Raw genomic sequence first — 26,627 nt, forward strand, 5'->3', positions numbered from 1 at the left:
ACTTGGCCTCAATACCTTCTAATCATTTTGGTTTAGACTCAGATCTCTAATTCATATGTGCTTGTCTCAGATAGTATATCTCCAATCTAAATCTAACCATCCATAACCTTAATAATAGCAATAATAATTAATGAAAAATAGTTATATTAGGCGTCTACTGTGTCAGGAAGGAAATTAAACATTTTATGCATATTATTTCATGTAAACTTCATACCCTGAAAGATAGGTATGATTATCTTCACCACCATGCAAATAATAAAACTAAAATTTAATGACTTTAATAAACATGATCAAGGCATGCTTAGTAAATGGAAAAGCTGAGATTAGAAACCAGATATACTATCAAAATTCATTAGTTTTCCACTAAAACATGGCTGCTTCTGGGCTGTGTATAGATAAGTCACCTAAATTCTCTCTGAGTTTTTACTTGCTGTGTATAGAATGAGAGTGAAAAGGATTATCTATGGATCTCACCCTTTGTAACAGTCTATGAAGTTTAATTCTGGCCTAGTGAAGCCAAATATCCACCCAACAATAAATATCTATTTATAAAAGTATGTAGGTGGAAGAGGATATTGCTAAAGAGAAATCTGAGTTCCAGATCAAACTATCCCTACCTACATGGTGATATCACCCACCCCTCAACTATAGTGTTGGACTGCCTCACATAGTTGTCAGCCCAGGCCTTGAGCTTATAATTGTGTAACTGAGATGTAACAGAAGCTGGGAAAACCTATGCTTTCTCACCTGGGCACACAGACACATTTCCGTCAACTTATGTCATTGAGTTATTGCCTATTTTTTAATGTTAGGGAATAATCTAGTCCCAGTATAATTAAATAACAATAAATTATCATAGAAACACTATACAACATTTTTTTCTCTCTCAAAAATAAACATAAATCAAAATTAATTAATCAAACATTCATTATATCTTCAGTTGGCAGTCATATATTTCAATGTTACAATCAAGCTGCTGTCCTAGAAAATAAATGTGAGTCATGTTTATTTATCTTTTCACTCAACTGATGCAGACGTCATCTACAAAGGAAGTAGGGTCAAACCATCTACTTTGATTTGCTTGAATTCCTGCATGATTTTCCTATTTGATCATTTTGCATGCAGTGTTGCCCCAGTTTAATCAATTCTCCACATGGAAGTTAAGAAAAATTGTTTTCAAATGTTTAAGGGCTTTATTTTAAATTCTTCAAGTAATTCACTGTAAGTATAGTAAAATCAGAACACCTTAATATGTCATTTAAGAGCTGTCAAGGTCTGTCCCTGATTATGCAGGATTCTCCCCAGTTTTTTTTCATCCTATTCTACAGTGCATTCATGTTGAAAAAATGCCACTAAAACATATTAGTAAACATATCCAGGTTTGAGAAAATAGCTTTCAGGAATATAAGAATTTTTATCAAATGTGAGCTTTTCCCTAATAGATACCTTAACTTAGAGACCAATTACTGTTGATGGTCAACCTGTGTATACTGTTTCCTGACAACTGAGGCAAATACCTCTCTAAAGGTTAAGAGACATATTTTCTTGATGTTAATGAGCAAGCAAAGATTGGAAACTATAAAGAATGTGTGAGGCTATCTTGTGTACATAGTATCTACATAATTTAGAATATCTGATGTCTTTCATTAGATAATAAAGGGTTTAGCCATAGTCTACTAGAAATATAAAGAAATAAGAAAATGCCACTGAATAATGTTAGACATTCCTCATGATTCATGGGGAATATTATTTTAAATTTTGTACTTCAAAAATTATGAGCCAACTTCTAGCTTCAGCTCCAACATGTAAGGAAAAGTCATCACTCCTATTCTTTCAACAAGAAAAATGTGAGCAAACTGAAAAGCAATGACTTTATTGGACCTATCAAAGAACAAAGATTGCAGAGCACAGCAACACTTCAGAACCTGTAGAGGCAGATGAATCCAGAGAGTCAAAGTCAAGATCTATTTAACTGGAACAAAACTGGCTGGAGATACAGACACTAGTAAGAACATTAAGGTGATAATTTTGATGAATTGCTAGAAGCTGAGTGTGGAGCAGTGTAAAAATTAGAAAATCCTGTGGGCTCAGTATTGGGAACAGCTTCATATTTTCATTCATTTCTACCTTCAGGAACCCCATCAGGTCCTCACAGTGAAGATTTGTGAACCATTCCTTTGTGCTTCAGGCAGGGGCTATGAAATAATAATCATTGTGAAATATGCCCAGAATAAACCCCTTAGCAAAGACCTAATCTCCCTCCCAAGGAAAAAGACTTTACCACAGTTTTATCCAAATTGGCAAAAGGGCATTCTTCTTATTCTTACTTCAGCTGCCACTAATGTTCCTGTTTCAAGAGAGAGAAAGAGAGAGCTACAACACTGCGGAAAATACTTAGGAATATCACATTTCCAAGTCTCAAGGCCACTAAAAGGATGAGAGTTAATCATGATTATAGAATTCTTCCCCTCTCCCCCAAGCCTTCCCACCACACCAACAGGGCTCGAGTGACATAAATTACCTGAAAGAGCTACATAGTACAGACTCCACTTAAGGAGGAATACATAGGGAAGCCCAAAGTCAACAGAGAAGACAAAACCAGTGATATTAGGGAATTTGAAACCTCTGATATCTAGAGCTACAATTAACATTAAACATCACCCAGTCTAATTAGATTAATATAACTCTCAGTAAATATCTATTTACCTCAGTTCCTAGTATCTGATACAATAGGTATGGCTTATAACAACAACAAAAAAAATCAACATGCCAAAAGACAAACAACAAACAAAAAATCACAGTGTGAAGGGACAAAGAAGCAAAGAATCAGCATAACTAGACTCAGATGTAATGCACATGTTGGACTTATCAGACAGGAAATTCCAAAAAACTATTGATAAACTGAAATAGCATATTAATATGTGTTAATAGCTTTAATGAAAAAAATAAAGTAAAAACATATAAGAACAAATGTATAGTACCACCAGGTGAAAAGAACTTTAAGAAAGAATCAAAATGAAATGCTAGAAATAAAACAGCATTATAACAGAAAGGGAAAATGGCTTTCTGTGCACATCCGCAGATTTGACATAGTCAAAGAAACAATAAACTTGTAGATATGACAACATAAACTTCCAAAACAGAAATATAAAAGAGAATTTAAAAAATAGATCATTTATAGACTGTAGGACAGTTTCAAACTATTTAATGTATGCATAATTGTAAAATCCCAAATAGAGAAAGAAAAAATAAAAAAGAAGTATTTGAAGTAATATTTGAAGTAATAATGGCTATTTTCCAAACTTAATGATAGACAACAAATGACAGATTCAGGAACACAGAGAGCAAATAGTGGGATAAATATAAAATATTTACAAAATATTTATATTCACAGCAATATTGACCTCTAGATGTGAAGGACAAATAAAGACAGCAGGAAAACAAAATCTGAGAGAATTCATTAATAGCAGACTTGCTCTGTAAGAAGTATTTAGAGACGTTTTTCAAAGAGATGGAAAATAGTTTAGGTCAGAAATTTGAATCTACATAAAGGAAGGAAGAGTATAAGAGAGACAATAAGTGAAGATGAAATAAAATATTTTTATTTTTCTTATTCTAAATTTATCTAAAAGATAACTTTAGAAAATAGTAATAGTAAAAATGTATTGATTACGGCAGATAGCTACATGAAATAAATGAGAAAATTCATTAAGAGTAGAAGAGATAATTTGATAATACTCTGCTATAGATAGGAAAAGTATAGTGTTATTTAATGATAGATTAGGATTAGTTAAAAGTGTTGGAAACTCTAATGTAACCACTAAAAATAAATATAATTAATATATAATATAGGGGATAAAATTTAATTATATGAAATGTTCAATAAAACCAGAGACATCAATAAAAGAGAAAGGAGATGAAAAAAGTACAATGACTAGAAAACAGTTATACACATGGTAGATACTAATCGAACTATATCAATAATCACCTTAGATGTGAATGGTTTAAGTATACCAATTTAAAGACTGAGATTGTCACAGTGGATAACAAACAAACAAGTCCCAATAGTTTTTAAATATTCAGATAAGTTTAAAGTAAAGGTTTAGAGAAAGATATACCATATTGATGCTAATAAAAAGAAATTTGGAATAGGTATATTAATGTCAGGAAAACAGATGTCAGAATGGAAAAATTATTAAGGAAAAAGGGGAAATTACATAATGATAAAGGAGTCAATTCTCCAAGAAGGCTAACAATGCTAAACTTATATTTACTTAGCAATAGAACATCAAACTATATGAGGCAAAACTGATAGAATCAAAAGAAAAAAATAGATTAATCCACTGTATGGCAGGAACTTCAACACCCCTCTTTCAATGATTAATAGATCATGTAGTTCCAAAAATCGTCAAGGACACATTAACCTCAATACCATTATCAATCAGCTTGATCTAATTGACTTTTATAAAAGTTCCATCTTACAACAACAGAATATATGTTCCCTTCACGCTAATACAGAACTTTCACCAAGATGGACCAAATTCTGGGTCATAAAACATACCTCAACTAGTTTAAAAGAACAGAAATCCTTCAAGGTATGCTTTCAGTTCAAAATGGAATTAAAATAGAAATCAAAAACAAGAAAGATATAAGAAAGTCACCAAATATTTGGAAACCAAACACGTTCCAATGAGACATAGTTCAAAGAAGACTCAAGCATTTTAAAGTGTTTAAAATCAAAATAAAACCACATCTTATCAAAATTATTGGGATGCAATAAAAATAGTGCTTACAGGGAAACTTACAGTATAAAATTCATGTATTTAAAAAGAGGAAAGATCTAAAATCAAAACCTGAACCTTTCTTGTTAGGAAACTAAAGAAATAAGAGCAATTTAAGCCTAAAAGAAGCAGAATAAAATGAATAATAAAAATCAGAACAGAAATCAATGACACTTAAAATTAAAAAATAGAGAAAGCAACAAAACAAAATGCTGGTCTTTGAAATGATCACAAAAATTTATAACTATGTAGTCATAAAAGAAAAAAAGAAGACAATTTACAAATGACAGAAATGAAGAGTCATTACTACTGACTAAGTCATCACTACTGACCAATGGAAATCAAAAAGCTAATAAATGAATGTCACAAATATGTTTATGCCACATATTTGATAACAAATGAAATGGAATAAGCCTTGAAATGCACAATCTACCTAAACTCACTGAAGAAAGAAATAGGTCATCATAAGTGACCTGAATCCATCATATAAATTGAATTGATAATGAAAAACTTTCTCACAGTGAAAGCACTATCCCAAATGGCAACACTAGTGAATTCCACCCAATATTTACAGAATAAATGTACCAAGTCTCCACAATCTCTTTCAGAATATGGAAAGAGAAAATATTTCCTAATTCTTTGAGGCAAACATTAGCCTAATACTACAAGCAGATAGTCATAACCAGAGCTGATTCAACAGACCATTATCTCTCATGAACAAAGATGACAGAAACCTCAATAAAATATCAGCAAATCAAAACTGACTATGAATAAAAGTGATCTAGTTTCTTTGTTGATTCATGTTGAATAGTGAGACAAGAATTGTTAATAAGAGCAATGAGCAACCACATCTTATTTACAAATACAGCGGAGGTACTTCTATTATTTACTTAACATGATTCTCTGATTTGAGATATACATTACATGCTTCAAAAATCTGTACACATACACACGCACACACACACATGCATATATATACATTTAAACAATTATCTGTGTATTCCTATTTTCATAATTTTTTTAATTCAGAAAATAAGTGTATTATGGTAACACATGTATAGTCATATGTTTTATAACATTGAATCGTTCTCAATCACTGGACTAAAACCTATGAATTTTTACTATATTTTTTTCAGCGTATGATTGTATTATGTTTGTTACAATTTTTAGGACCTTTTTCTGGTCACTTAAGATTCTTTTCTCAGCTCTTTTCTGCTCTCTCCATTGCATGGTCCACATCTTTCCCTCAATAATATTTATTTATTCCTAACTACCACAAACTTGAAAAATGCAGCCATTTCCAGCACAGAAGTCTCTCTTTTATCCAGAGCAGCTATAAGGCACAGCTTCTCACAGCTTTGACTTCAAGTGTGAAATGTAATCCCTTAACTACAGAAGACACATTTCAAGCTCCCCCAAGTGGTCCCCTTGAGCCCTTTTGCCTAGGATTGCAGTAAGGGAAAGCTTCTCCCTGAACCCACCTATATAGTAACAAGGTAAATTTCATTTATAGATACATCTTCATGTTTACATAAAACAAATGATTTGTAAGAGACAAGAATCCAATGAAAAATGGAGAACAAATAGAAAGGCATACGCTACAGTTTTCATTATTGCGTTGTTTATAATAGAGAATAAGCAGTATCAACATGCATCAATAAAATTTGTTTCATGAAATTGTGCCATATCCAGAGAGAATCAACATTCATTTTGATAAAGCATTTGTTTACAAGTGTTTCTTCACATCCTGATCTTGCAATGATGTCCCTGGGTAACATGCTTTGCTTTCCAATGAAGCCTTTAGAGGAATAAATCCTTAAAGGCATGTGTGGTTAGGCAAACTCTTGCACTCCTGCCGTCCACAGTGAGAATATCCTGTGAAGAGTCTCCTTTCTTTCAGCCTAGATTACAGAGTAGGAACACAGATGGTTTCTGAACTCAAGACCAGTGAATCTGTAAACTCAGGAATGAGAACTAAATAACTGAAATTATAAGCCACTGAATATTTCTGTCATGGATCTGTGGTTCTATCACATTAGTATTTGTTTTGATTGGTCAGGCAGTCACTCTGATTGGATATGCTTGTACTGATTATTAACTATTTTTAATAGAAACCTTGCATATCTACAATAAAAATACAATTGAATATCATGGAGAAAGGAGGTTTATATATGCTTAGTGAAAATATTCTATTTCTAGGGGACACAATAAAATGTAGCAATGGTTTTGCCTTTATTTATGATGTGAATTTGTACTATGTATATGAGTATGTGTCTTTGCAAAGAAAAATTCTGTAAATGTATATATGATAATGCTTATAACTACTTCTGAAGTGTTTTAATTGAGTTTTGTTGAAAGAGATGTATATTACTTACTTTTTTATACTTTTCAAAACATTTTAAACTTGTGCATGTATTACTTTTTCAATAAAATATGTACTATTTTAAGGCCAAAAATAAAGATGTAAGAAGTAATAAAGCATTTGATCTATCTAAGAACACTACAAAGAATGTTACAGTCTTAATAAGGTGATTAAAAATAATTTGTAACTGTTTTAGCTGTATGGTCTAAATTTCAATTTATAAAATAATTTATTCTGAAATAACTCAGTTGAGATCTTGCCCTGACTTTCCTTCATTATTATGTAATCATAGTTGACATTAATTGAGTAACTAACATAAGCCAGAAAATTTGCAGAGTACTTAACATGCATTATTGTATTTAATACAATACCTTTAGAAATAGTTATATGAGTGATTATGGTTTACAGATGATTTTTAATGTCAAATTTTTTTTTCAGATATGCTCATGAAACTGCAAAGCAACTACTTGCTGTTTGAATCAGAGCTTCTATGTCTTGTCTTAGTGATTATAATAACTGTCATTGTGGTTCGTTTTATTTTTATTTTGAAACAGCTTAAAATACACAGAAAGACACACACACACACACACACAAAACAGAGTAAAGAACACCTGTGTATCATTTGCCCAGCAAATGTATTGCTCACTTTCCCAAAATATCCTTCAGAGCAGAAGAATCCAATCACACATTCTAGCCAGTTGTCATGTATTTCTGTTTTGCTATGATTATACAGAGGTCATGCATTTTGATCCTGCATATTGCAGAAGTGATGCTGAGTCCTTCATTGCATCCTGCTGAATAACATGTATATGGAAGTGTCCCATTAATGGTGCTTTCACTGTGTTGATGAAATTTCATCATAATGATGCTACTGAGATTCTCCAAAGTCAATGTACATTTTTATCCCATTTGAAATTAATGCATTTTTTTAGGAATATACTTAGAAACTTTGTAAAATGTTTGTCTTCTATAGCAGCTGCACAATTTTACATTTCCTTTAGCACTGTTATGAAGTTTCCAATTTCTCCACATCATTGTCAATACTTACTATTGTATAGATTTTTTTTTATTTTAGCCACCCTACTAAGTGTGCAGTGGCTTCTCACTGAGGTTTTAATTTGCATTGTCCTGATGACCAATAATATTGACTATTTCTTCATAGCACTTGTTGTTATTCCTATATCTTCCTTGAGAAATATACATTCAAGTCCTTTACCAGTAAATAATTTTTAAAACTGAGTTATTTGTCTTTTTATTGGTTTGTAAGAGTTATTTATATATTCTGCATGTTAAACACTTACTAGATACATGATCTGCAAATATATTCTCTCATTCTGTAGGTTGTCTTCTAACTTTCTTAGATAATGTCATTTGAAATACAAAAGTCATCGATTTTGATGAAGTCTAATTCACATATTTCTTCTTTTTTTGCTTGTGGCATCATATCTAAGAATCCATTGCAAAATCCAAAGTCATAAAGGTTTATCTCAATGTTTGCTTCAAAGATTTTTATGATTTTAGCTCTTATACCTAGGTCATTGATTCATTTTGAGTTACTTATTGTGTATGCTGTGAAGGAGGGGTCTAATTTGACTTAGTTTTTTGTATGGTGTGAACTAGGGGTCTCATTTTATTATTCTGCATGTTGATATCCAGTTGCTTCAGCACCATTTGGTTCAGACTATTCTTTATCCACTGAATGGAACTTGGCAACTTCATAAAAAACAAATAGCCATCAATGTCCGTGTTTATTTTTGGACTCTGAATTCGATTCCATTAATCTATGTGTTTATCCTTATGCTACACTACTTACCATTACACTATAAAAACTACACTATTTACCACTATTTGGTAATACATTTTAAAATATGAAAGTGTAAGTCTCCAACTTTATTCTTTTCCACTATCGTTTTGTCTGTTTGCTGCCTCTTACAAGAATGTGTAATTCCTTTCAGTTGATAATTACTTTTAGAAAACATGTTCTGAGTTCTAGATGTGCTCATTGCTACTGGATTGTTGTGAGTCTTAGGCCCTTTCAGTGGACAGTTAGAATGTATATAAATTAAAACTCTTGGTTCAGTCTAGCCTTCCTCTTTCTCATATGTGTATGGATCTTCTTCAAGAGAGAAATGGCTAAATCCCATTATCATCCTCCGTATGTTTTTTTAATTTGTTCCAAACCCTGTGTGTAGCTAGTCTGATGACCCTAAGCCAACATGTCCGGATGCCTGTTCCTGCTGGCGCTGACAATCATAGGGTCTCTTTCTGTCTTGAACACTATTAGTTTGCTGGAATGCCATAACAAAATATAACAGGGTGGTTTAAAGAACAGCAATTTATTTTCTCACAGTTCTGGAAGATAAACCAAGACCAACGTGAAACTGAAGTTCCAAGTACCAGGATGAATTAGATGGATGTTGGAGAAAGACAAAGGAAGGATAGTGAGAGACTGTGTGGCACACTCAGGGAACTATTAAGGATGCTTATAGTGGGATTCTTTAAAAGTATGCATAGGAGATGGAAGAAAAGGATGTGATTTGGCAGGTACCAAAGCTGGAAGACTGTTATGACACACAAAGTAATTTGAGTTTATCTCCCAGGCAGCAGAGAAACACTGAATAACTTAAAGGAAAAAAGTGAAATCATCCAATTTACATTTAGAAGATTGCTCACAGACAGTGTGAAGGATGAATTAGAAGGGCATGAGATTAAAGGCAGAAAGTTAATGCAGCTCCACAGATACAATAAAGTCAATCACATAATATCAGAGTGCCATATTTTTTAACCTTGCATTACATTTTATATGAATTCACAGTATGGGAAAATACAAGTTGTGCTTATAGAAAAATGTGACATTTTTAACAAATAAATAATGACAACACATCCAAATAAACAATTCTTTCCAAATAGTAATCTATAAAACATACACTTATTTTAATACCACAATCACCACTCAAAACATATTTCTATCTCTTTAAACTTGCCTTCAAAGGTAGTTTATGTCATACTAAAAATGTTTATTGCTTTATAAATTATTGTTTTATAGTTGTTACTAGCAGATATTTGAAAAAATACCATTGCCTTACTAAATCTCACATCTTATTTACAAATACCCTTGTCTCTTCCCTAAACTGAAGGAAAGCAATTTGGATGCATTGAGAAGACAAAAGAAATATATAGGGCTTAAAATGCCACAGTCCCTTGTAGGTCCTTTGCAAAAGCTGTCTCTGTTATAAAGAACATGTATTCTTTCTCTGATTCTGCACATTTTTACTGCTCCCTCCTCCACGCATTCAATTTATTTGCCTGAGCTGAAACCTTAAAGGTATTTGATTTTCTTAGTTATACTACTTACAGAACCTCAGTTTCTCATCTGGTAAGAGGATAGTTAAATCTAACTTTCAAATTTGCTGTGAGGATTCATGTGAGGATTAAAAACAATGTATGCAGAGTACTCAGCTTTGTGTTATTTTAAATATCATTTTTTAAAAGTAATGTTTAACCCAAGTGAGAGACAAGAATAACCTGATTTAATTACCTTTAGTTTGTATATTCATACTAAAGAAATTGTACTAAAATATAGATTAAAGCAGGTTTTATTACACCAGCTTACTTAGCACAAACCTTTTTTTGGTTTCAACTTCTACTTGAGAAAAGTTAGAATTGCCTTCACAATTTGTGTTAGAACTACCTAGTGAGTTGTGTTGAACAATTATCTATTCTCATGACCTTTGCCATTATCCTGTGTTTTTATCCTCTCTTTATAACTCTGAGTCTATTTTTTTCTTAACCTCTATGGTTTATTCTACAGACATTTACATAATATGGCTTTCAGAATGACTTTAACCCAAGAATACTCTTTCCCTTTCATTATAGATACTTCATCAACACATATCAATATATTCAATTTACATCAGTATATTCAATTTGTGAACTAGGGAAACTTCAAATTAGAAAAGGTTTACAAAACAGACATGAAATCCAGTCCTTAGAAACAGTAAGAGGTGGAGACTTCTCTATTTTACAAGGATTTTTTTACATTTTTGTATAACTTCAACTCTTAGAAATATTTATATTTAATGTGAACTTTTCTTCTCTGATTTCCAACTATTAATTTATCAATTAATAATTCATGCTTTAAGTTCTATTTACTAAGCTCTGAAGAAACTGAACTGAAATAGACAGATTTATTCCTTATCTTCAAAGAGTATACAAACTAGAAGGGAAGAAAAATAAGCAAGTTTATAAGGATACTGGATATCATGAAGGAAGTGTAATGAAATGTTGTTGGAATATATCATTAAAAGATGTAACCTAGTCTGAGTTAACAGAAAATATTTATTTAACATTATGCCTCTTTCACTCATCTAAAGATTACTGAAGAAGAGGAACTGTTTTATTCATGATGGCATTTCTTATATCAGGAAAACATCTGACTTACAGTTATATTTTTATTTTTATGGGTTGTTTCCATTATTTCACTTCGTCTTGATCTTTTAACAATTTTTATCAATAACCTCATTTAATTCTGTGTTATCTAGAAACGTATTACACATTTAAATATAACAATGCCATAAAATTTAAACAAAAACAATGAATGGCCGTAATTCTATTCAAAAGTCAATTTTAATTCTGAATGTGAGTCCACTTCTGAGTTATATGTTGTGAAATACTGAAGGCTCTGTAGAAAATTTTTATTATATAATATTAGGCATTCTATATATCTAATACTATGCTTACTTAAAACAAAAGAAATGTGACAGCTTGTGACTACAGCTGGTAGCAAAAGTTTTAGTATCTTGTTGCTAAAAGATAGTTTCTCATGAGGCATTTATTTGTTCTCAGGGAAGGAAATCAGTCGCTGCAGGTAGGATTTCCCTCATCTAGTTGGAATCTAATTGGGTTTCCAAAATGAACTAAATTACATGTGCAAATCCTGGTAGATAACAGTGAGGAGACTGAGCCTTTCACATGTTCTAATCACGAAGACAACAACTCTAAACTTACGGATTCATTTAGTACATATCTGAAGTATACGTTGCATGTGCAGGCACTGTACTAGACCACAGAAATATAAAGATTAAGACAGGACTCTCATACTTATGATATACAGTCTTCAAGGGCATACAGAATCACAAGTCAAAGAGATAATCAGGCTAAGTGATATAAAACTAGTCACAAACTGTAAAGCAAGCACATGGGTAAGAATTACCAATTTTGCCCTGGTTTATTTGAATTATTTTTGACAATTTGGCTCATTTCTTTGATCTAAAATTTTTAAAATTTTAAAGCTTTTTACTGAAGTATCACACATGTAGAAAAGTAAAAAATATATATACATAATAAGTGTAGAGCACAATTCAATAATGGCATCTAAGATAGATGTCCCATATTAAAATTTCTAATTTTTTTCCTCAAAATTTAACAAAATTATTTGTAGAGGTCTCATTATAAATTAAACAATACCTCCCACTCCAATTTTGCTTAAAGATTTCATAACAAATGGATGTTGAATTTTATGTGCATCTATTAAAATGAATTTATGTTTTTTCTCCTCTGTTACCTTAATAAACAATTTCAACTTATTTTTGACATTAAACCAAAATGCATTCTTGAAGAATGAAAGAGAGACACTGAGAGCTGGATTTGGTGATTTGGTAATACTCTGTCTATGATTTTGTTATCTATGTTTATGAGAGACAATAGTCTGTCATTTTTATTTCTCATAATAGTCTCATCAGGCTTTTATTTCAAGTTTATTTCAGCTTTATAAAATGTGTCCTCTATCTATTCTGAAGTAGTTTGTTTACTATTAGTGTTATTTCTTTCTTAAATGTTTGGTAAAATTCATTGATGAAGCAGTTTGAGTCCAGAGGGTCCTCTTGGGAAGACTGAAATAGAGATTCTCTAGCTTTAATAGATTTACAACAAATCATATTTGTCATTTTTCATGTTGGTAAGTTGTGATTTTCTTAATTTTTTAATTTAATCTAAATTTAAAATGTTATTTTATTATTATTCAAAATAGTATTTTATTATATATTTAATATCTGTAGGAACTCTTGTTGTCATTCATTTTTTATTTCTGATATTGGCAATTTGTATTTAATCTCTTTTTCACCTGATCATTCTTTCCAGAATATAATCCGATTTATTAGTCTTTTCAAGCAAACAATTTTGGCTTTGCTGATTATCTTTATTTTACTTTTATTATTTAATTCACTTTTGTTGTAATCTTTGTTAATTAATTCTCCTACTTTGTTCCAACTTGATTTTTTTGAGTATAATTTGATATGAATGCTTAGAAGGAATTGGTTCTCTGTTCTAATATGTTTCTTAAAGTTATACATTCCTTTCTAAACACAGTTCTAGTTGCCTCCTCATTTCAAATATCCCTTTGTAAATTTTTCTTTAACCAATGAGTTATTTAAAAGTTCATTTCCAAACAATTTGATATTCTCTAGTAATCCTTCTGTTATTGATATCTAGCTTATTTTCACTTTGGTCAGAAAATATATTTTAATTGATTTATTTTTTTTAATTGATTAAAATGTTCTTTGTGTCATAGCATAGAGCCAATTTGGATAATTAATTTACATCAGAAAAGGATGCACATTTCAATTTGTTGCATGTGGGTTCTATATATGACAACCAATTCAAGTTAGTGAATTGTACTGTTCAAATCTACATTCTTACTGATTTTTGGTTTGCTTCCTTTATCCATTGATGTCAGCGTAGTGTTAATATCTTCCACTATGATTACTGGTTTATCCATTTAGCTTTCATGTTCTGTTATGTTCTTTTATATTATTTTGCTTTCAATATTTTATATCTATGTATTTAATTCTTAGTTATATTTTTGTATCTTTCTTTTTAAGAGAATCTGTCATTGTGAAAGTCCTTACTTATTTCTAGTAAAGGTTTTGCTTTAAAGTTTTTTCTGACATTACTATTAAGAATTAAGAAATTTTTGCTAATTTCTTTATATATATTTGCATAATTTATTTTCTCAATTTTTAATCCACTCTTTCTCTAGTCATATTAAAATCATGTCATTTGTATGATGCATAGTTTGCTTGTTTTTCTAAAATTTAGTCTTAGAATCTTATCTTTTAATTAGAACATTTTTCATTTATATTTAATATAATATGTGATATATTTGGATGTACTAAATCATCATTTGTTTTATATTTGCTTCATCTATTTCACAGTCTTTTTTTTTCTTATTTTGGTTTTATTAAATATATTTAATATTTTCTCTACTAGCTGGTTACATTACATATTATTTCAGTCATTATTCTAGAGTTATCATATGTTCCTTGACATTTAATTCTGATATAAATTATTAATATTTCCACTTTCTAGAAACTGCAAGGAACTTAGATTACTCAATGTTTTAATTTGGAAATTTTCTGCTGACTTGTGTTCCAGTTCTGTAATTCATTATCTAGCCTTTTCTAACCTACTGTCAAATCTATTCATTTTCTTAATTTATATTTTATTTTTAAATTCTAAAATTTCTAAGTTAGCCCGTTTTATATTTTTAAGAATTTAACTGAAACCCTTTATCCTGACTTTTTTCTATAACATTTACCTTTCAGAACTCATCTTTTCCTATATATCTATCTCAATTCTTCTATATTATAAATAAATGCTCATTCAATTTGTCATCACCTAAATATCTTTAGGGTTTTTCCCATGTCTGAACCTGTGTACATAAGTTTCTGTACTCTATTTTATTGAAAAATGGCCCATTTTTCAAGTTACACATTAAACAGACTCCTACTAAAAGAAAATTATTTCTACTTACAAAACTTCTGAAACCAAATGTATGAATTTTCCACATCATCTATTTTTTGGTGGACACCAACTGGGTGTTCTATATTTAATTTAATTTTGGCATTAACTATTTGGAGCTAGCACAGACTCCACAGGTTAAGGGCTCAATTCTACAAAACTGCCCCCGACCCCAAATGTCAATGGCAAATAGTGGGTCCCCAGGGTACCCACACTTCTGTCTGACTTGGCTGTAAATCAGGGGGTTCCCACAAACCACTCCTCTGGTTCAAGAATTTGCTATCATGGCTGAAAAAACTTAGGAATAGGAAACTCACTTATGTTTTCTGGTTTCTTATAAACTATTTAAAGAATACAGTTAAATAGCCAGATGAAAGGGTACCTAGGATGAGGTAAAGAAGAGTCCTGAGTGCAGGAACTTCTGTCCCCATGGAGTAAGAGTGTGCCAGCTTTCACCAATGGAAGTTCTCTGAACCCTATAGTATAGGGATTTTTATGAAGGCCTCATCATGTAGGCATGGTTGATTAACTCAATTTCCAAAGGAGGGGGAGGATGGGTCTAAAAATTCCAAGCTTCCAATTGTGGCTTAATCTTTCTAGTGACCAGTCCCCAGCCTGAAGCTATTCAAGAGCTTACCAAGAATCAGCTCATTAGAACAAAAGCTGCTCCCGTAAACCAGGAAATTACAAGGGATTTTAGGACGCTTATGTAAGAAGCGCCTACCACCTCCATCACTCAAGAAATTATAGGAATCTTAGGAACTCTATGTTAGGTCTGGGGCAGAGACCAAATAAATGCATTTCTTATGTCACATCTACTTAAATTTGTCCTGATCCAATATATAAGACATATATTTCATTATGGAACATTTTTTTCTGTTATTTATTTACACATTTTATATATATATATATATATACATATATATATATAGTATTTTGGGGTGTCTAGGGGTGTGCGTGTGTTCTCTTGTGCATTTCAAAATATTTGTGAAGGCTGAGCAAGCTCATATTCTTTGACACCCCACCCCCACTGCAAATAGAGCAATGCTGTAACTATGATAATTTTGCAATGAATACAAGATAAGAATTATACTACGATATACTATACTATACTATATGATATACTATGAGATAGCATAGCCTACTGGAAAGAATAGGAAGTTGAAATGACAATAAAATAGTGGGTTCAAATCTCAATTCTTCCATTTATTAGCTCTGTAATATTGAACAATTTACCTAAACTATCTGAGACAGTTTTTCATATGTAATTTTGGAATATTGTTAATAATATAGTCTATATTTGGGAGACTGTTAAATCGGAAAAAATGCATACAAAAATACCCATGTCAGCATATAATAAATACTTACAGTAGTCTGTATTTTTATGGACCTCTGCTTCTGTTGTCAAACAGTTAAATGTTTATAAAAAAAAAGTTACAGATTGTTTTTTGGTGATGCTACTCAAAGTCAGGCTGTTTCATGGCATGCTGTTTGAGCAACTAAGGTAAAAACTTACTGAGAACAGAATACAGGCACAAGCAGTATTCTAAATTTCCCTTTTATTCTCCAAAATCAGATTAACTGATTTCATATGAAAGGATAGCAGCAGGATGCAAAGTAAAAGATGCACAACTTTCAGTAGTCTGATCAGATACTATCTTTCAGCAATGCAGAACCAACCTGATTCTATCCTGTAGCTCTGCCTCACTTCCCAATCAAATGTCTTTACTGAATATGTGCAAAATATTTCACGTGGAAAACAAAAAGATTCAAAAAGTGCCCATTTGGCAAATTCTCTCTTGGCTGAACGACTTCTGACATTTCAATATTTTCTCACTTTCTATAATTGGAGAGAAATAATTTTATATTGATTTTTTTTTTTTTGGCTGGCATTTTTTCTGCTACTACCTAGAGATTTTGAAAAACAATAACAACCATGTCTCTATCAGTCCATCTGGAATATTTTGTAAAACTCTGGTAGAAGTTTCTTTACCCTGACCCCTAGTGGCCTAAGCTTTGTCAATAGATGCCTTATCTTTTCTTGAGAACAAGAACTGTGTCTTAGCCCGTCAGCCCTGGAAAAAGGGGAGGCCAGAATAAGTCATGTTGATACAAGATTAAAAACTAAATTAGCAAATAATGACAGGTCTCTGATATTTAGAAAAAAGCCTCTATATCTTGATTTTTTTCTGGACTTATCTATTAATTTAAGAGAAAAATACATTAAATTAACAGTGAATGTACATGCCATATGCTACAAAAGACATTTCCATCACTTATCTAATTTAAGTTTCTGAGAAATTCTGTGAGATAGGTTTTGTTATTATTTAGATCAACATACAGATGAGGAAAATGTGGGAAAGAGAGATTTAACTAATATGATCAAGCTTGTAGGTAATGAAGGCATTGATCAATGGACTAACCAGTCCCTAGTAATGCCTTCCTGCACCAGCCATTATAACATTACTTAAATGAAATCTTCTTTCTCTATTATTCTCATGCAGACTCAGTGGAACTAAGTTCCATATATTTTCTGATTTCTCCCTTCTCCAATCTCAGTGACCTTAGTTAATGCTTGACCTTGTTTCATTATACACAGTCTTTTATTTTCAAGTTCCATGTTTTTCTTTTCCCCAGAAAGACAGTAATTTCTTCAAGATAAGAACTGAATGTTCAGTTTAATGCAGAGATGAAAGAAGCATTTAATAAGTACATGCAAATGTTTAAACGAAGTGAAAAACACAGGAATATAGAAACAAGGTTCAGTCAAGTTAGTGAAGAGTTGACTTTGTTCTGAACAGCATTCATTTGTATTCCTAAATAAAACTGGATTCATGATTCTTTTTGGCAAAACTGTTACTGGATAAACACATCTGCTAATTTCTGAGGTGCTTGTTTTTACAATCTTTAAAATAATGCAGTGCTAAGAATTTTGAGCCTTCATTCCCCATTTTTAAAATTTTATCATCCATGTGATTTTTGGCTATTTAGTAAAACATATTGGCCATGAAACTAAAGGAAAACATATGAAATACATCTCTAAAATAATGCATTGTTTCCTAATAAATCACCCATCTTCTCAAATGAGCAAAAGAAAGAAAAGAAGAAAGAAAGAAGTAGTAGTCAAGAAGTATAAAAGACTATCCAAGTAGACTGGCTCTGTTGCTTATGGATTGAAGAGTTATCATTTGATATAGGAAATAATAATTTTAAGGGTTTTCAGGCGCTCTATACTAACCAGTGATTCTACTCCACTCACCTAGCATTTAGCATTTTTCACTTACTAAATAGACTTTTTTAATTGAGCTTTTGTAGATATTACATTTTATATTGAATTTTTTTTTACAGTGGTATAGTCTGTTTATAATGTGTCAATTTCTGGTGTATACCATAATGTTTCAGTCATACATACACATTATGTATTTGTTTTCATATTCTTTTTCATTATAGGTTACTACAAGATACTGAATACAGTTCCCTGTGCGATACAGAGGAAGCTCATTGTTTATCTATCTTACATACAGTAGTTAGTATCTGCAAATCTCGAACTCCCAGTTTATCCCTTCTCACCTCCCTTCCCCCCTGGTAACCATAAGTTTGTTCTCTATGAATGTGAGTCTGTTTCTGTTTTGTAAATAAGTTCATTTGTCTTTTTATTAGATTCCATATATAAGGGATATCATATGGTATTTTTCTTTCTCTTTCTGGCTTACTTCACTTAGAATGCCTATCTCCAGGTCCAGCCATGTTGCAGCAAATGGCATTATTTTATTCTTTTTTTTATGGCTGAGTAGACATTCCATTGTCTAAATATATCACATATATAGACTTTTTAAATTTCTCCTTTATTCTCAGGTATACCTTCTCCAATCACCCGCAAATTTTGCTTCATACTTTAATTAATTTATTTTTATTGAAGTACAGCTGATTTATAATATTGCATTAGTTTCAGGTGAACAACATAATTAATTGAAAAAAAAGAGAAGTAATCAAGAGGGAATTTCTTTATCTCCTTTAACTGACTGATAATCTACTAGTATTTGTAGATTATACACAACACTATTTGCTTTTATTCTTGTCACTGACGATTCAGTCTTCGTACTCCAATTAAGCTATACAAATGATACAAAATTTTCACCCTCTCACCATTACCACTATTAATACCCAAGACCAAGCTATTCTCATCTCTTTCTTGGAGTATTATAAAATATTTAACTGATAACTCTCTTGCCTCTTAAAATCCATCTCTCCACAATATCCAAAATAAGTTTGTGTAATTCATCCATTTACTGACTCATTCATTCATTCATTCATTCATCTAGTCAACAAATATTTATTGAGTGCTTACTTTTGTGTCAGATGCTATTTCAGGTGCCTCAGATACAATAATAAACAAAAATTTTACCATGATGGAAGTTATGCTATAGAGGATGAGAAACAGAATCACTAAGTTAAATGTGTTATATATAACACATGTGATTTTGAGAAATATGTATGTCTATCTATACCTATATGAAATCTACAGCTTTACCTATGCACATATAATACAAGAAAAAGTAAAGATTGGGAAGGAGATACTATCATTTGTCAAAAATTTAGTTAGGGTGCCCAGGGAAAGCTCCAAGGGGAAAGTGATTTTTGTGCTAAGATCTGAGGGGAAAAAAAAAAAGGAATCTATCTGGGAGAAGAATATTCTATTAACACTCTGGCTGCAGAGTCAGAGGCAGGAAGACCAGTTAGGAAGCTATGGCAATAAGCATAATAACTCAATGGTCCAGAGTAGTGGTGGTGAGCATGGCACGAAGTGCTCAAATTCTGGAGATATTCTGGCAGAAATGATATAAGAGAAAGAGAAAGAAAAAGAAAAAGTAAGAAAATATCACAATTTTTAACTTGGTCAGTAGGAAGTATGGCGTTGTCTTTAACTAAACTGGGAAAGACTATAGGAACATCTGCTTTTGGAGAAAATATCAATAACTCAGTTTTGAACAGATTTAAAGCAGATGGATCTACAAATTTGGAGTTAAAGGGAGGAATCAGGATTTGTTATGAACTAAATGTTTGGTCCCTCTTCTCCCAGTTCAGAGATCGAAGTAACATAAAGTGTACAAGTGACTGTGTAATGATACATTGTAGAAAGAAAATCTGAATAAAATCAATTATATAAAGAACAGCATTTCCTACTGAGTTGCCTTTCAACAATAACTGTGCCCCTTGCTTCTGAGACTTGAACACTTCTTTAAATTTTTAAGAATGACTTCAAAGAGAATTGCAAAGATTAAGTATATAGTGTTTGACAGACTGTGTTCATAACTTCCAGTTTTAAATTACAGGGTCCTTCTCCTAAAGGCATGAAGTATGTGCCTATTCACATCGAATTATTAGAACCACCTTACACATGAATACTGTGATATCTTTCATTGATTATCTAGAAAATTATACCATATGGGTTCTGAAAGAGAACACTTACCTAGAATCATTATTTACATTTTGAAAAAAGGAAAAAAGTGAACTGAAAAATGCAGGTTATTAATCAAAATGCAGTCAGATAGATAAATATGATCTTTAGGCACCAAAGTCCAAGCCCCAAAATAAAAATGAAATGCAAACATTTTAAAACTCAACTGCAAAAAAATGTTTTTTTAACTACCTATTTTCAAATTCTTAACTATTTGAAAAAATTAGAAATGAATTTTTATATTTCCCTTTTGTCTAATAATTTATAATTTTGTAAATATAAGGCAAAACTAATCTTCTTTGGCTTCAGGTTTTTTGCAAGCTGCTGGCCTCATTCTAGTTGACAACTTGTGTCACTTCTAGCTCTATGGTGTTAAGGCATATCATCCAAGAGGATGGCTAATGAGGGAGCACAAAATCTCACCCTACCTAGATCAGTGACATCCTCTCTGCCTCCCACGAAGCAAGGTCACCATATAATAGAACGAACACCTAGTTGTGGCAATTGTGACACAAATCAGAGCACCCATGTAAACACTAGTACATGGAAAAATGTGGAAAGGGCAAAGTTAGATATTTTTCACACTACAACTAGAATGAACATTTGATTTTATAATGAGTACTAATAAAAAATAAAAATTTGATCCATTTTAGTCCAGGTTTTTCCTTTAAAAATTAAATGTTTCTTGCTCGTGAAATGAAAACTTCTTTGATAAAAGACAAGATCTTTGTACACCCCTTGAAATATCTGTTTTCTCAAAACGCCATTTCTTTTATTAAATTAAAATTTGCCAACTACTACTTTACCTTGGGCAAATAACTGTATGTTAGGGTCCAAGTCTCCTCTGTGAAACTGTTTTGAGAACTAATAGAAAAAAGTAAATACCTACAAATATATGCATATTTGAATGTGTGTGTTTGATAATATTTACCATAATGAACATAGTGTCTAGCATATAGTACAAGGTTAATAAATGCTAATCCTCATAAAGGATCTCTTCAGCAGCTGGTAGAGATCAAATTCATTTCCAAATATTTTTATCTGAACACAGACATAATCATATTTTGGAACATCCAGCTGTGATACAGAAGACACTTTATATTCCTTAAAATGAATTTCCCAAATCAATTGAAATTTATTTTCAAAGTCTTGCTGAAGGTCATAAAATGAGATACTGAGTATTTTGTGCTTATAATTCAGAGGAATTGACTGAAGGTTACTCTTTTTGTAATAGAATTCTGGTCAGTGCTGACTCCTGGATTCCTTTGCTCTACATTTCACTATAATTTATGCTACTAAAGCACAGAGGCAGTTACCGAGCCAGACTGCAACCTTTCCATGCCACTCATTAAAGATATCTGATGCTCAGCTTAAACATATAATGAGATCGAATCTGCGAAAAGATGATGGTGCACTCTAAATTGTTTTAGGAAATTGCTTAACAGAAATTATTCCAAAAATTCAGCCCCAAATACAGTGAACTAGTCCTAGATATAGGTGGAGCAAAAGAAAGATTAGTAGAAAATACCTTTATATAAGTGATAAAGCAAGAGAAATCAGACTACACTAAAAAGACCATTAATAATGATTTTATGTGTAAAATTGTGTCCATAAATTCCACTTTGTCAAGATATTACAGGTGTGTACCTTAAATTTACAAACTCTCTCCACAAGTAATTTATTTTCACTCATAGGAAAACTTTCTACCAAATCATATAAGAAATTATTTAAAGAAAATATTAGCCTGGGGAAAAAATGATCAGAATGACACTCAACATGGCAACACTAATACTGATCTATGTGGATGAGGCTCTAATAAGCTATCAGGAGAAAATGTGGAAACTACTATTTGTTACAAGAAGTTCTACACAAAGGAAGCATAAGTCCCCTAGGGAAGTAATATGTTATGTATTTTACTACTACAGGGATTCAAGAAAAGGTCAGATAATCTGGGCTAGACTCTACCAGTCAAGCAGTCTGTGATTCCATGTGCAATTCTCCAGAGAATAGTAGATTATCATTAGCAATATTATACAGGCAGTCATATACTGACCCAAATAGAATACTATTATGAATCTCTTGATGAGTATTAGCATTTTTAACGAGTGTTCTGAGCCTTAGAGAGATAGTAAAGTATTTGGAGGAATGCATATCCTTTTCAAAGAATAACAAACTATATGTTTTTCCTTCCTAAGGATTTAAAGAATGTAGATGTCAAAAATTAAAAAAAAAATTAAAAATATATAGTTACAAAGACTTAAAAGACACAGGAGATGGTTGCTTAACCCTTCAGAAGAGATTTATATGATGATGATTTTCTGGACAAAATTAAAATAAGGTAGTCCTATAAAAGACACTACCATATTCAATTTACCAGAAACTTAAAACTAGAAGGAAATGAAGGATGCAAAGAAAACACTATGCCTCTCTAGCGTTGCCTGTATCCTGAGGCTACATTTAAACAAGATTCACTAGCGTGAAGTGAGGTTCAGTTGTTTAAGGCATGATTAAAGCTCTCGGGAACTGTTTCGCAGTAGCCCAAGAAGGTTACCAGATTAAGGGGCATCAAACTAGTCTTGCCATGGTACTGACAAGCACCAGGTATCACATAAACATATGCTATTTAGAGCAATACATTATCCACAGGTTACGACAAAAACCACTACCTATTTAACACAGAATCTAATTTATGACCCTTTTCTAGTTTTCCTGATTTTTAATTTCTGCCTTGCTGTGTTTCTTTCAACTGAATCTCAGTACACATTTTTCTTTTGAGCCTTGATGTTCCACATCAAATTTGATTCTTGAAGATATTCAGCCAGTGACTCCTAAGCAATGTATTTTTGCTATTTTTGGTAACTTACATCTTACTGAAGGTCTTTGACTTTTTTTGACTGAAACCAGTTTCCACTGGTCTTGTGAGTAAAATAAGAAAAACACTGGGTAATAGGTATAAGCCTTTGGGAAAATAATGATATGTATTCTTCAAATTAAAGAAGCCATTTAAAAATGCTACTACTTGACTTTGATATGGGGTACCCCTCTATGTGAAACTTAACTGTTACTGAAAAATCACCAAAAGGACCACACAGAAAGAAAATTAAAAACAGATGTATGAGTGGCCAAATTGATGTCCTAATGAATTCATTAAACCTCATGAACTTAAGAGTGCCTTTAAATCCTATTTACTCTTGGTATATATGTAATTCTAACCAGCCTTGCTATTTCCTTACTTTCAAAAGTGGTAAAGAAAACACAAAAAGCCTAACAAGCATTGGCAATGGTCAAGAGAAGATGAGACATAATGAATTTTAAGCATAAAAGGGCACAAGAGTCCAAAATGTCTAAGTTTGGAGCTACTTAATACTCCTGCTTAAAATCCTTTAAAAGTTAGCCATTTCACTCAAGAATGGAATGCAAATATTGCTTTCATGACCTTAGCATGATCTATCTTTGGCCCACATCTTTAAGCTCATTCATATTTTCCTTCTTCTCCCTCTCTCCACTCTGCACCTTCCTCTTTTTCTCTCTCTCCTTCTCTTCCTTCCCTCCCTTCTCTGTCTTTCCCATCTTTCTCCACCCATACTGCCGTTTTTACTCTTTTTCAGACATCACAAGCTCATTCCCACCCTAGAATCCATGCAGTATCTGTTCCCACTGCCTGAAATTACTCCTCACTGTAATTTTCATGACCGGCTTTTTTTAAAAAAAAAAGTTCAGATGTCAGTTCATTGTGTCTCAGGGAGAACTTCCATGATCACTTCAAGAACAGACACTCAGTCACAGTCTATCATCTCACTGACTTTTGATTTCAACATAGTTTTTGCATTTACATGATATTTTTACCTAAGTGTATGTTACTGTTTTTTATGGGTTTCTTTATTGACCCCCCTCTCCTCACCACCCTTCACCAAATAAAATGTTGGCTTCATAGGGACATCAACTTTTTTTTAATCTTGTTCTTCTCTTATTTTTCAGAAGCAAGAATAATTTCTTTACACATTATTTAATGAGAAAAGTCTCAAAGTGTTCTCAACAACCCTATGAATGAACTATAGAATATTTCAGAGTATGATAATCTTTAAGTAGGTTGACTTTTTAAAATAAACTTTTAAATTTTAGAATAGTCTTAGATTTACAAAATGATTACCAATAAGAAAAGAATTCCCACATACTCACACCTAGTTTCCCCAATTGCTAATATATTATATTAGTATAGTACATTTGTCACAACTAAATAAACAATATCAACACATTATTATTAACTAACGTTCATACTTCATTTACAGTTTATGTAGTTTGTACCTAGTGTCCTTTTTCTGTTTCACACCATGTTAAATTTAGTTGCCATGTCTTTTTGGCTCTCTGTGACAGTTTCTCAGACTTCCCTTTTTTGATGATCTTGACAGTTTTGAAGATTACTGGCCAGGTATTTTGTAGAGTGGCCTTCAAGGAGAATTTTCTGACATTCTTCTCATGATCAGACTGAGTTTTTGTGAAGAAGACCACAGAGGTAAAGGCCATTCTCATAAAATCATGTCAGATGCATATGCTACAGGACTGATATATGATATGATATGATATGATATGATATGATATGGTAATGATAATAGGACTTATCATTACTGATGCTGAATTTGAGAGACTGGTTGAGGTAGTGATTTTGAGTTTCTGCACTGTGTGGTTACTCTTTCCCCTATCAATGCAGTACTCCTTGGAAGAAGGTCACTATTTGCAGCTTATGAAGTGGGAATTATGCTCCACCCCCTTGAGAGGAAAGCACACACATACATTATCTAGAACTCTCTATCTGGCAGATTTGTCTCTTCTTCCCCATTTATGTATTTATTCAGTTACTTACTAAACCAATTTTATTATTGGTATTCATTTTATACTTTGTAATATAACTCATACATTATTAATTTTACTGCTTAAATTGTCCCAGCTTTGGCCACGGGGAGTTCTTTTGGTAGGCATGTTGTTTACCTTTTATATTAGAGTCCTTAATGTACTAATCATAGTTATTGTAAATTCCCTGCCTGATAATCCCAAAATCTTCATCATATCTTAGTCAGATTTAATGATTTTTTTACCCTTTCAGACTGTTTTTTTTTTAATGTTTCAATGTTATTGTTGAATAATGTTATGTTGAATGTTATTGTTGGAAGTTGAAGATGTTATTTCAAGTAATAAAATTTGGAGTAAAGAGACGTTTACTGTGAAGCTTTATGTTTATCCAGCTAGTGCTGGGCTGTGTTTAGTTGTTGCTGTTACTGTAGATTCTAGAGGCTTCACATTCCTCTAGAATCCTTGTCTTTTGTTGTTGCTGTTTAATTTTCCCACCTGTTGTCTTTAAGATTGCTTGTTGTCCTTAAGCAGGGTCTGCACCTTGCAGCATCCAACAATTACTGGAGCACTACTGGTGGCAGTAAGGCCTGAGAGAGGTATAGTGCTCTATAATCTTAGGATTGCATCTCAGTTTTATAGAGGGCCTTAGTACCTGGGCTGTAATGTTAACAAGTGTATCTGAGCTTCTACTTCTCCTTAGATGAGACAGGAAGACTAGAGCAGTTGGGAGACCAAAACATGGCAGTCTCTCAGGTTGGATAAGGCTCTAGTAGAATATGTTTACCTCGAGATCCTTCTGAGTAAAAGCAGACCACCCTCTTGTGTCCAAGTATATTAGTCTTTTCTCCCTTGGATACCCTGCAATAACCCAACCTGGGGTAGTTATCCTGTAAGGAGGTGCCTATTGTCTTCAAGACTCAACACAATTAATTCCTACCACTAGATTCTTATCTAGAGTCAGATTTCAGTATGTTCCAGGGAGGGAAAACACAAAATCTGATTCTAGAAGAAGTAGTTGATATTCAAAAGTAATTAAAACATGGTCTTCTAAGGTGTATTGTCATAAAATACATGGTACAAAACATATCGACTATATGTAGGGATAGATTCTAAAAGTCCAAGGAAAATAGAATATTTACATTGAACTGGACCAAATTTGCTCATGATTGTACTTACCAGAGATTCTGGGGTTTGTGTGTTAGATTATGTCGCTAGAAGTGTAAATATGTATATGGTTGATTGACCGAAGTTAGAATTCAAAAGTGAGTGGCCCACATTTAATGAAGTTGAGATGCTAGAAATCCCTACCATAATGCAGAAGCTAGAATCCAAAGCTTTGGAAGATAGGAATATTTGAGTTCATTCACTATAGATGAACTAT

Source organism: Camelus ferus, chromosome 10 (assembly GCF_009834535.1).
Source record: "Camelus ferus isolate YT-003-E chromosome 10, BCGSAC_Cfer_1.0, whole genome shotgun sequence".
NCBI classification, from domain to species: domain Eukaryota; kingdom Metazoa; phylum Chordata; class Mammalia; order Artiodactyla; family Camelidae; genus Camelus; species Camelus ferus.